Here is a 13,427-nt window from a genome sequence, read left to right as displayed (position 1 = left end):
AGCGAGTAAATTTGTCACTTGCTCCGGGGCTTCTGCACGTGCACGTGAGCTACCTGCTAATCAAACACCAGACAGACAGTCCCAAGGAAAGGTGCTCTTTCCTACTGGGACTGCCAGTTCAGATCGCAATTAGCAGAAAGAGCCCTTCCAATGGGAAGTCACTCTTCTGCCTTCCCGTCAGCCCTACCTAGCTTCTAGGGTAGAGCTGATGGCAAGGCATCAGCCACCTGAAGATGGCGTTACCCATCTGGACGAAGCACCAGAATGCATCACATTCCGGTGCTTAGTACATATGGGGTATGCGGTAAAGGTAAAACCCCTGAAAACTGCATTTATGGGGGTTTTACAGAATTTGTCCCAAAATGACATCACTTTCCGCAGTGAGATGTCAGTTACACATATTCTGATCATCTTCTCTTAGGACGTGCGCTGGTACAATCGGCAGCGGCAGCATGTTTAAATAGCATTTTTCTCAGAAACAATAATTGTTGTTTTTTTTCCCGCAAAGGCAACTGATACTGAGATAAACAGCAGGAGCACATTACTACTTCGTACAGTAAAAACTGGTGTCAGTGCAGGTTTTCTGCATTCCAATGGGTCTTGTCATCTTTCACGTTTTCTCTAGTGAATGGAGCTGTGTGAGAGATAAGAGTAGCGTGTCAGTAGTGGTTACAGCCCATTGCATCGAACGCCGGGTCGCACTGTTCTGCAGATAACGGCGTATCAGCTGTTCATTCACAGAAGAACACGCTAATACTATAGCCCCAGTGACTCAGCGGATTCCTCACTGTGTTCTGCTCTTCTCAGGATGTGCGGCTGATTAACCTCTAGGCACCTGGGAACTTCTTTAAAGAGCTCAGTAACCTGCACACAAAACACGCGCTGAATGTTCAAGTGCTCGTTCATTTACCATGAATGGCCGCCATTAGTTCCCGGTGAACTGAAAAACTTTTGGCACTGAGGTCATAGGGTCCTCCTGAAATGACAGGGGGCATTCCGGTGACTATTAGCTCAGGTCACAAAGTGGCCACCTCAAGCGCGGGATGCATCAAGGAGAAAAATGCAGTCAAACGCGGGTTTGACCGCATTTTTCAGATGCACTCCGGAGCTTGGTTGCAGTGGGTAACGCCATCTTGCTGATGGCGTTAACCTATAGAAGCCTATGGGCTTCTCTCTGCAGAGTGCTGATAGAGGGATCCAATCAGAACCCTCCCAGCAGGGGCGTATTTACCCACTGGCCAGGATGGCACTCGCCAGGGGCACTGGCCAATGGGGGGCGCCATCTGGAGGTGCCACCTGTGGCCAGTGGGTAATATCAAGACAGGGCCGCCTGTGGCTCAGCGGCTCCTCAATGCATCAGCAACAGAGATGAGGCGCACATGACGTGACGCGCGCCTTGTTTAAATAAAAAAGCTTTATTTATTCTCTTTACCAGGCAGCCACTGGCAAGCGATGGCAGCTGCCCGGACATTGACATCTAGGAACTTCCTAGATGTCAAGGTCCGGACAGCCGCCATCGCTTGCTGGCGGCTGCCTGGTAGGTACATAGAATAAATAAAACTTTTTATTTTAAACAAGGCACACGTGACATCATGACGTCATGTGCGCCTCATCTCTGCTGCTGCTGCTGCATTGAGGAGCCGCCGAGCCACAGGCTGAAGTCGGTAAATATTTCTGGCCATGCGGGGGACCGATGGCTGGGTGGTGGGGGCCAGGGACTGGAGCCGGTGGCTGGATGGTGGGGCCAGGGACTGGAGCCGGGGGCTGGGTGGTGGGGACCAGGGACTGGAGCTGGGGGCTGGATGCGGGAGGTCAGGGACTGGAGCCAGAGACTGGATCTGCGGAGGGTCAGGGACCGGAGCAGGGGGCTGGATCTGCGGGGCCAGGATCTGGGGGGGCCAGGGACTGGAGCCCTTTATTACAGGCAGGCTAATGGCTGGGGAGACAGGAGGGTGATGGCTCGTAAGACAGAAGTGGGATGGTGGGGCTGGGGAGACAAAATGGGGGCTGCCTGAAAAAACAGAAGGGGAGGGTGGCTGATAAAACATGGGGGTTGCTAGGGATACAGTAGGAGGGCTGGCTGTAGAGACATTATAAGTACAAAGTAATTATTACGAAAAGATGGGGGGGCGCCAGTCCATTACTTTGCCATGGGCGCTTGGACCCTTAGATACACCCCTGCCTCCCAGCACCCTTTGCGGCGCGTGCGTCCTTCTGCGCATGCGCAGAAGGATGCCGGAGGGGCTTCTGGGTCATAGACCCGGAAGTCGCTCCATCACAAAGGGCCACTCTTACCGACACAGCGGTCCTTTGCAGGGATCGTCATGCATCTCGCCCCAATTGTGTAAGATCATTACGAATTCCTTTAAGAGACTTATGGGACCGTTTCAGACATTTACTGACAAACACAACCACTGTGCTAAAATATGTAAAAGCCATAGGAGTCATATTAAGTAAAAAGTCACCCACTGCCGGCTTCTCTGATCCCCTGCTGCATCTAAGGATGCAGCTATCGGCTCAACTGAGTAACGCTGCCAGGGCCAGTTAAGCTGCTTCTAGCGCGCAGTCATTGGCTTCGACACAGGGCTGGTGTTCCCGTTTTCTGTAACGCTCTTCGTCGCTGCCCTCAAACGCCATCAGCATGGCAATGCTGCAGCTTCAGGGGCATAGAGACTGACGTCGCAGGATCTGCACATGAATTGACAGAAATCTCTGAATCGGGCCGTATATTCATGACAGGTTTGCATCCACTCGAGGTGCATTCCGCATCCACCGCCTGATCGCTTGTGTAAATAGTGTACGATACACGACTACACTTCAAAAACACTTACACGGTACCAACTCGGGTTTATTTGGTTGAACGATACAGCACAAATGCAACCTTCTGCGATTGGAAGTCACATGGTATTTAGACGCATCTGCGCGACCCATCCTTGGTGCAGAAGGTCCAACTGAAATCAGACGGGTCTCTGCATATGCAGAGCTCAAAACAGGACGACACTCTATGTACATGCCAATGACGCACCCACAGGACGCTTCGTCTATGTGCAAATGCCCCGTTGCTGCCCATTCAGCCCTACGGGAGAACTGGGTGAGATGCAACCACTCAAAATCGCTTGTAAGCACTTCAAGATGGGTATTCAGCCTGCTATGCAGGGACTTATTTATAATGGGTCCAGGGGGGCCCGCAACGTACACCCTGCACCCATAAAACTTACCTCTCCTGAGTCCCACGTCGGCTCCGGTGTCTGCGCCTGTAAAAAAACAGCTGTAAAATGGCCGCCGTGGTCATTTTCCCGTCGTTTGCGCATGCACAGTACAGGGAAAATGGCCGCCGCAGCCATTTTCCCGGTGATCTGTGCATACGCTATGGACTCTGGGCACACTCTAGTGCCCAGAGTCTATAAGTGCTCAGTGCGCAGCCAGCCGCCGGATGGAGAGGAGGAGGCTCATGTCGGAGACTGCACACGGGCCCCCTCCTGTCTAGAACGCCCTGCTGCTACGCATGCGCAATTTGCTAAAATACGTGTGTATTTGGATTCACGTGCAGACTGCAAGACAATGGGGTATATTTACTAAAATGTGCGGGTTTTTGGCAGTGGAGATGTTGCCCATAGCAACCAATTAGATTCTAGCTATTATCTTATAGAAGGTACTAGATAAATGAGAAGTGCTCTAGAATCTGATTGGTTGCTATGGGAAACAACTCCACTTTCTAAAAACCCGCACTTTAGTAAATATACCCCCATGACCCTATTTTTCCACATTGCTGCTCATGTGGAGGAGGTGGCTGAAAATGACAGAAGATAAAAAAAATAAAATAAGAATGTGTTTAGTAACAGCTGCAGAAGGGCACGTGCAGGGGCGTATCTATAATGGGTGCAGGGTGTGCGGTGGTCATGGGCCCCCGGGTCTGCACCCATATTATCTAAAACTTACCTCTCCGAGGTCCTGCGTCAGGTTGTCTCAGCGCTGCACAAAATGCGGGAAAATGGCCACCACGGCCATTTTTTCGGTGTTTTGCTGATGCGCAGTGAGGAAATCGCAGAGAAAATGGCGGCAGCTCCATTTCCCCAGCAATCTGTGCATGCGTAGTAGACTCTGGACACACCCTAGTGCCCAGAGTCCACTGATCCTGCGGTGGCTGGCCAGCGCAACAGTCAGCTGCCGGCAGCCAGGAAGAGAGGATGGGGCCCCGGACGGGGAACATACACGGGCCCCCTCCTCTGTTAAGATGCCCCTGGGCACTTAAAGTTGTCTGAAGGTGGATAACGACTTTTTAATGCAATACTGTTCTCAATTGATCCTTGAAATCTTAAACAGGTAAAATCATAAAAATTTTGCTCACCGAGGCTTCAGCTCCTGTACTTGTGCCAATGGATGTGGGGTTCCCACCTGTAGCTTAATTTCCTCACCCGCAGATCTATGTACAACAAATGCGGCTGTATGAACACGTTAGTGAGACTGCTCTCGCTCCAGAAAACAGTAAGGAAGAGTACAGTAAAGTCTAAATATCTCATTATACGCTGCCCACCAGACCGGAGAGGGCTGTGTAAATTAATGTACATTTCATTTGAATGTCACCAGACTTATCTTTTCCTAAGATAAGAAATATGCTTAGTAAACAAAACGCCAGGTCATCGTGCAAGGCTGCAAACTCTTAATAGTATTCCTGTTTGAAGGTGATCCTGGATTCTATTATAACAGCTCCTGGCATTAAAATTCATGAAGGTATTGAACAAAGAGCGCAGACAGCTGAGTGGGCATTAGAACCACGGCCAACTGGGACTACAATATATTGTACATTTGTGATAAAAAAATCAATCTTTCCTCTGCACTAACCGCTATGGCGATATCAGAAAAAGAGAAATATAGAGGACGTCTAGTGTGTGTCTTCATATTAATCACAGCAACGTCATGATGAAGCACAAATGGCGGAAAAGAAAACCCTGCTCAATTCATTTCTCAAAGGACCTGCATTATTGGAGATGTGTAGACCAATTTGCTGTGTACAACATAAAGAGATATCAGTGCATTTCAGCTTGTTCCAACATGTTGCTTTAAAATTTGAACTGGGCATTTATGTGTTGGGGTGGTGTCACACAGGCGATTTCAACTCTAGCTATTTTCCAGCTCATTGTCTTATAGTTTTTACAACGTTTTGGGAACAGCTAAAAAACAGCAGCGCTTTTAGATAGAGATGTGCGGTTCAGTTTTCCCGAAAAAGTAGCACACCCGAACTTAGGGTTGGGATGTAGTCAGGAAGCCGACGGTCTAAATGCCGACCGCCGGCTTCCCGACTGTCAAATCCCGGCACGCTACTAAAGGCAGGCATCGAAAATGCCTGTAATTAGACCTACGCCGGAAGACTGACGCCCGGCATACCGAACTAAGGTAAGCCGGGTGAACGGCGCGGACAGCCGCTGGGGGAAAGGGATAGATTTTAGGGCTCCCGGGGGGAAATAGGGTTAGGCACCCCCCAGAAGGGTTAGGCTTAGGCTAGGGGAAGGCGGGGGGTTAGGGTTAGGCACCCCCTCGGGAGACTTAGGTTTAGGCTGTGGGGAAGGGGGGGTTAGGTTTAGGCACTTAGAGGGGGTTAGGGTTAGGTACGTGGGGGGGAGGTTAGGGTTAGGCATCCATAAGGGAGGGTTAGGGTAGGGAGTAGGGTTAGCAGTACTTACCTTATTTAGCGGTTTGGATCTTCACCTCTGCCGAGCCATGCGGCCGGCGGTAATACCTACTGCACCCTTAGGATTTCAGAGTCGAACCGAGTCCCGGCTCGAGTCTGCTGTAAGTTCGGAAATCAGATTTATAAACAGAATCTCAGTATTGGATTGCATGTAAACATGTCCAAGTGACTTAATTTTAGATGTTTTTATCAATTCTAAAGCAATGCAGAACCAAAACCAAATCCGAACCACAACACTTGAGGGTGGTTTTGTCAAAACCAAAACACGGGGGCCCGTGCACATCTCTTCTTTTAATCTTTACATTTTGAATACATGAGATCCTTTTTTACTCATTGAGAAAGGTTGCTGTCCTGATTTTGTAAGTTCTATTAGGCACAATAGATTATTGGTCACAGGGTGAATATCCAACACGTATTGGTCCATTACACAGGCTTTGTCCAGCTTCACCATTAAAGCGTAAAGCTGGAATCGCTGAAATGTCAGCATTCTCACTGTTAGAATAATAAAAACATTTTCTCTTTTAATGACTATATTGACATTTTGTCAGTGATAGCTCCCGTCCCCTGCACTGAGCCTGGCTATACTGTCCTGCCTCCAAATAGGCCTGAGCTGTAATATACATATATTTGTAGGGCTTGTGGTTGCATAAGGTCATGTTTTCTTGTGGGAATACAGGACACACATCTCTGTAGTGACAAGTGTCAAGTGAGCGAAACACCGTTATCGAGATACAGTATCCACCTGGGTAATGCTCCTGAGACCCAGTGATCCTTACCCTGTAATACAGTATCTTGTTAGAAAGACATACAGTAACTAGCAGAACCTCTTTAACCTCTGTTTTTATCTATGTACTATTCTCCAAAAGACTGGTATATGTGAAGCTTTATTACACCCCCCAAAAAAGGTTGTATTCAGTGCAAACCCAGTGATGTTAATATACTGTATACGCAGAGATATGTAATAATTAGAAAAGCATAAACAATGAGTACCGATGTCACTGTAAGGTGAGTTCTGTTGTAATCACTTTAGTGTTCATTAGGAAACTTGTATTTAATTACAGGAAGGATAACAACCCCTCATGGTAATCACCATATCCTGGAGCTTAAGGAGTCACTGAAAGTTTGGACTTGGACTTCATTAGGAACTTAAGGGGCCTATTCATCATCACTTAATTTCTGCAAAGGAAGCTCACAGGGACAGCTGATTTTTTGAATCAGCTGTCTCTGCACCGCAGCAACGATGAATATCTCTGGCGTCCGCGGCGTGTTAGAATGGACCCTGATAATTACCATCATGAAGTGACCCCTCTGGGTCTATTTATCATCACTGATATCTCCTGCTGAATCCTTCAGCCCCAGTGCGGTATGCATGATGCATTGCAATTTGCATGTGACGCATCCCGCTAATTACGCCAGTATGCATGAACATTCGCTTACATTCGCCATCAGATGGTGTTTGCTCCCCCACCCCCGCTCCTTCCCTATGGGAAGGAGCCCTTGGTTGAGAAGAGGGATCCATTCAGATCCCTCCTCCAATGCCTGGCTCCTTCCAGCGGATGCCGGGAGTTTTTGTGCCTCCATGAACCCCAGTCAGACTCGGCAATGGTTAATTTTCACCACTCTCAAAGTAGCGATGAAGACATTCGCGGGGACAACTAGATCAGCTGTCTCCGCACCGGAGCAATGTGGAATTGCTCCAGCGCTCGGGGCAATATATAATGTTAATTATCAGGGGCTGCCCAACCCCCAGTAATTAACATAATGAATAGACTCCTAAATCACAGATAAAACCCAGCAAATTACTGCTACAAATAAGCCCACCTATTCATATTTCTTGTTCGTTTTTAACCATTTGTGTGCATGTGTGAAATAAATGAATTTGTTTATATTATACTGTATCACACTATGGGAGCATGTCTTTTATTATATGTATAATATGTGCCTATGAAGTAATAAGAAACTAGAAGAGGAGATACGCCTTACATCCAGCTAAGCTGATAAGCCTGCTAGATCTTAATTCTGGTACGCAGATGTTTTGCACTAAGTACTGGAGCACTTTATTCATATATTTATTTGGGTTGGGTACGAGATGCCGGTGCATCGGATACCAGTGGTCAGAATCCCGATGCCAGCATCCCGACAGGGTTAGGACTCCTACACTTGTTGATCGGTATCCTACCCTCCCCCTCTCCCAAACTCTAACCCCCCCCTCTCCACAGCCTAAACCTAACCTCCCCCCTAGTGCCTAAACCTAACCTCCCTCTAGTGCCTAACCCTAACCCTTCCCCTAACCCTAGTACTTAACTTCGAGATCCCGGAGTTTTCTGACAAGTGTCAGGATTCCAGCATCTGCATTCTGAATGCCGGAATGCCCGGTATTGGTATTATGACTGCATTCCATTTTTCTACCTCATTCCACTTATCCTGTGACCCTTTGAAGTATTACACTATTGTGTGAATTTCTCCTTATTTCTAGCTTTATACAATCGTTTGGATTATATTGTATCACCTGTGATGGATCTGGGAGGGCATCAATCTGATAACTGAATCATCCTTGAAGAAGAATCCTATCCACTAAGCTCACAGGCATATATTCATCTCATTTTGGTACACCACCAATATATACTATTTATTTTACGCAAATGTATTGCACTATGAGGCTTATCCCTTGTCCTTTACCATCTCTCTATCTTACTCTCGCTCTCTCCCCTCTTGCTTTCCCCATCCTTCTCTCTCTCCCTCATATATATAAAAGGGGGGCAGTTATTAGACCGGTGGACTGAATGCCGCCGGTCTAAATGCCAACGCCTAAAGCCTGACACGGGACTTAAGATAGGCATCAAAATACCAACGTTTATCTTAATCCCAGTGCTGGAAGACAGATGCCAGACCGATCGAGGTAAGTCAGGCACGTCTTAACTGTTAGCCGCTGGAGGGAGGAGGGTTAGGCTGGGGGGCCTTCGGTTAGGCTAGGGTTAGGCACCCCCCCCTCCGGGAGGGTTAGGTTTAGGGTGCAGGAAGGGAACCCGAGGGGGGACTTAGGGTTAGGCACCACCAAGGGAGGGTTAGGGGGAGGGGGGGAGGGAAGGGTTAGAATACTTACTAACCCCAGTCGGGATATCCTCCTGTCGGGCTTGTGCAGTCGGTATTTCAATCCCATTCTGGTCTGCCACCAACTATCCTACTTTTCTGTATGCTCTACCCCATTGAGGTCCGCAAATTAAGACTGTCCTACCAAAAGTGGGACCATCTGCTATCCATGACTAATGAACAGAACAGAATCATTTTGTCACAATAAATTAAAATTAACTTAATTTGGAACATTGGGAATAATACATTTCCATTGGGAATAGCCACAGACAGATTAGTCTGTAACATGTTATGTTGCTTCTGTAATACCCATTTTATATAGTAACATACTTTCTGTTTTCTACATCTAATAATGTGACTGTTTTGGGAGGTAAAAAGGGAGAATGTTTCATTGTAACTTTTTTTTACACAATACCAGTTTGCTTACAGTCACTAACTCAAGACAAAGGGCTATATTTATTACAATCTGCATTAAAATGCAGTTTGTAGTGTGATATTACTGAATGAATTTGCATTGTGAATTCAGGCAATATTACAGGGATTTATTACAAATCCCTTGCAGGGACAGAGCTTGTGATAAAACTCTGGACCTCATTCAGAGCCGGTCGCACAGAGCGTGCGGTCGGTCTGAATGAGGGGAGGACCTCTTGAATTTTCAAGACGTCCTCCTTTGCGGTGGTAAGGCTGTGGGTTAACACTGACATCACCATGGGAACGCCCCCGTTTGGGCTGCCACCCCCCCGGCCCGCCTTCCAAACGGGGCGAGCTGTCAATCAACATCGACAGCTCGCCCCCTTTGGATCGAGACCTGCTACGACCGGCGCTGTCGGTCGTAGTGGGTCTTACACATGCGCACGACGGCGCCGTCGCCGTCGTGCGCATGCTCTGTGGGGGGCCATCGACCCGGTCCGAGCGCATCGGCGCTAACGACCGGGTCTTTATGACCCCCTCTGTCCCTGCGAATCCCCTCCGCAGCTTTATCACTGTATTTTTCGGAAAAAATACAGTGACAAGGTGACCACAAATGCGCCTACCGGCCGCCGCTACCCCCCCTCGATCGCTACCCCTACCGCGACCGGGTAACAGTGCAAGATGGGAGACCAGCTGACTGGAGCCACTGAGGACATCACCGGAGCCCCGATCACTGGCCCTGGAGTTTTTTTTCTTTACTAGTTTTTTTTGTTTTAGCAGTGAGCAGCGTGTGGTCTGTTAAGACCACAAAGCTGATCACTGGGGCCCACTGCCTGTTAGAGCAGAGCAGGAGTCCGGTAAACGGGGGACACCCTGGATAACGCCATCTCCAAGTGGTGTTATTATCACAGGGCTTCCCCCGGTATTTTTTCACTATTTATTTTTAGAAAAATCTCAGGCAGATGACATTTCCCATTACAATGATGGGAAATGCGATCTCTTTACTAAAAATAAGTGATAATTAGGGCTAGGAGTAGAATTTTACGATTTCTACTCCAATTGCCCTTTAGTAAATTTCTGTAAAACTAAAATAATGTGAAAAGTGTGTGAAAACACAAAACACCCTTTTTCACTTTATTTTAGTAAAAATAATGTTAATAAATAGACCCAAGGAGTGGAGAAATGGACACAATCAGCTTCCAACTAAAGTATAATTTATAGAATGTACTTGATAAATGCTAGCTATAAGCTGATTGGTTGCTATGGGCAACACTTCCACTTGTCCACTTTGACAATCTTTAGAAGCTTTGATATATTTCCCCCTAAGTGGCTGTTTAAAGTCCTAATTTTCCCCAAAAAGCAACTTTATTGTTGCTGCAAACCCCAGAACCTATTACATTCTCCACTATATGTTTTTAATTGATCCCCATTGTGCTACGGTCTTCTAGCATCACAGCTGTACCGGAGGTTTTGCATCCGTAGACAGATTCACTTTTGCACCATTTCCTCAGATTCAGATGAAAACAACCGACTATTGACTCAGCTTCAACTGCTGATGTATTGTGCAGTCTATTGGAGCAAATATTATGTTTAACATACCTTTAATATTGTATTTACCTAAGCAAACTTCCCCAAACTGTAAGTCTAATATTAGCATTCTTTAAACAGAAAAAAAAATCAGAAGTAATGCAATGAGATCACTAATGCTGGCCATACACGCTACAATTATCGGGGCGATCTGCCCGATATCCGCAGATCGCCCCTATAATTGTAGCATGTGTGCGGGCGACCGAGGGTTAAATATCACTCGGTTGGGCGTGCCAGATTCTCCAGCATGCCCGTCCAATGTGATATTTACGAGTTCAAATTAGGGATGTGCAGGCTCGGATAGGTTCGAGTTTGCACGTTGAGTTCGGATTTTTCCCTCCAAAAAAACTTTTGTCCAGGAATGATGATGTTCGTCCATGTAAGATGACGTTTAGCCTCTTTCTGAGTTCCGTTTTTTTGGAGGGAAAAATCCGAACTCAACGTGCAAACTCGAACCTATCCGAGCCTGCACATCCCTAGTTAAAATGTCGGCTGCATCGGGCAGTGTATGTCCAGCCGCGGCTGACAGACAGACATTTCCTGTGTTCCTACCCCTGGATGGAACAGGGAAATGTCTCCTCCCCCCAGGACGCGGAGCGCAGATGTCGGGGCTAATGCACTGAGATATCTCAGTCTATGCCGCGGATATCTACGGTCTGACAGGCATTTTATCTGGACGTGTATGCCCAGCTTAAGCGAGATCAGTCCTCCTCACAAATGTTTGACTTTGTTTAACAATCGCATAGTAACTATTTACCCCTGTGAGGCAGCCATTTCGTGAGTGAAACCAATGTTTAGTCTGTCAGTTGCTTGAGAACCAGTATCTAATGGATAAAGAGGCTACAGTCTGAAGAATAATACATCTGATTCGAGGGTGCTGTGGTATGGGGGGTTTGTGGGTTCAGAGTAACTGTTACATTCACCACCCCTTACCATCACCAACATCTGCACTGCAGAGCGGAGATGGGTGAGTGCTGAACACACCTGTCAATATTGTCTGTAACAAGGTAGGAGTTGTCTTCGGGCTTCACACATCCTAGGCCCACCCCCAAAGAACAGTAGTGTCATGCAACAGTGTGGCTACTCCCACTTCAGCAGCAAATTCTGTCTTGAGCAGGGACTAAGGGCCTGATTCAGAGCCGGACGCTATTTGCGCTCGCTCATTCCGAAAAAGGGGCTGGCTATTTAAATGAACCGTTCGCTCTTTGCGGTCTGTTCACGCCTCTATGTCTGAACGAGCGAACAAAACATGCGAACGTAATTTTGAAAAAAACGCCCCCTGGCCGCTCGCATCATACGTCATGTCCGCTATTTATTAGATTAATCGAGTACATCGAAAAGGCGTCTGAACTGCTCGCTATTCTTGTGGTTGGTTTTTCCTACCACAATCATACGAGCAGTTCTGACTATAAAACAACCCAGTGACGTGGTCAATGACGCTGCTTTGTTAATTATGCACACCCTTAAAACGCCCGTTTTGACCTTTAAGCACGCCTGCGTTCAGATCTCCACTCACCGTTTTCAAGCACCTTCCCCTGTTACCACCTACAAACGCCTCATTCTGTCACTCAAAATCACAGGCATTCTCTATTTAGCGAGCACACAATTTTCGGCCGCACTGACTGGTTCGCGCATGCGTATTAAAATCCGTATGCATGCGCAGTTGTGCGAACATCGGTAGGAACGAACGAGCGGCCGCTTACGAGCGGCTCTGAATCAGGCCCTAAATTCCCCTTGGCAGCCCTGATTGCTATCATTAAAGTCTGGACTATTGAGGGGCCTTGAAGATTGGAGTTGGGAACCACAGGTGCGACTGAAGAATACAATTTAGTACACAATTTGGATGTCATCCAACTACAACTGAAGAACAGACAAAAAGCATTTAACCAAACAGTGAATCTGCATTTGTACTACCCCAGAGGCTCATTTGATCTTGTGCAAATGGAAACAAACATTATATTGGAGCAAAGTGCAGCTTTTTACATGTTTTTTTTTTTTTGCTTTTAGCCCACGATAGCCTTTTAAAGTACCTGAAGGAGGTTAGTGGTCTGATCTTTCATCACTACTGGGAGTCTTATAAACAGCATTATCTGAGCGCACGCAGTACCCAACAATGTCACTCTAAATAAACGTCTCGTCCATTTCTGGGGCACGGCGAGTACAGTGAAATCTCTTAGAGGTCCGCGTGTCTGGGATGTGCTAGCGTCAGAAAGCTGCTCCTCTGAAATGCACGATCAGCTTTATAAAAAAAAAAAAGAAGCATATAACAGACTATAAAATATCTGAAAATCAATGTCTCGCTACCTGGTAACATCCTCTCAGGAAGGAAAGGGCTGGGAGCCCGCCTTTTATATCTGCAGCTAAGTGCCAAATGCATAGCACAGGCATTAGGAACGCTCCCCCGGGACAGTCAGGGAAAAAAAGTCTACATCATCTTTACATCTTCAACCGTCGCTGTTACCTCACTTGTCCCTTCAGACCTGCGTATAATTATCATCAGTGATTCAATTGAAGAGAATATTGGATTTGCTTTGTTTCTGTATAATTGTAATGAACGGTACATTGTGTTATACAGCACAGCGCACAGAAGCAGATATAGATTTCTCATAGCTTGGAGAGAGATAAAGTGGATGGATATAAAGTACCAACC

The sequence above is a fragment of the Taudactylus pleione genome, unplaced genomic scaffold (genome assembly GCF_031769625.1).
Source record: "Taudactylus pleione unplaced genomic scaffold, aTauple2 ptg000791l, whole genome shotgun sequence".
Taxonomy (NCBI): Eukaryota; Metazoa; Chordata; class Amphibia; order Anura; family Myobatrachidae; genus Taudactylus; species Taudactylus pleione.
This window is presented reverse-complemented; position numbering follows the sequence as displayed.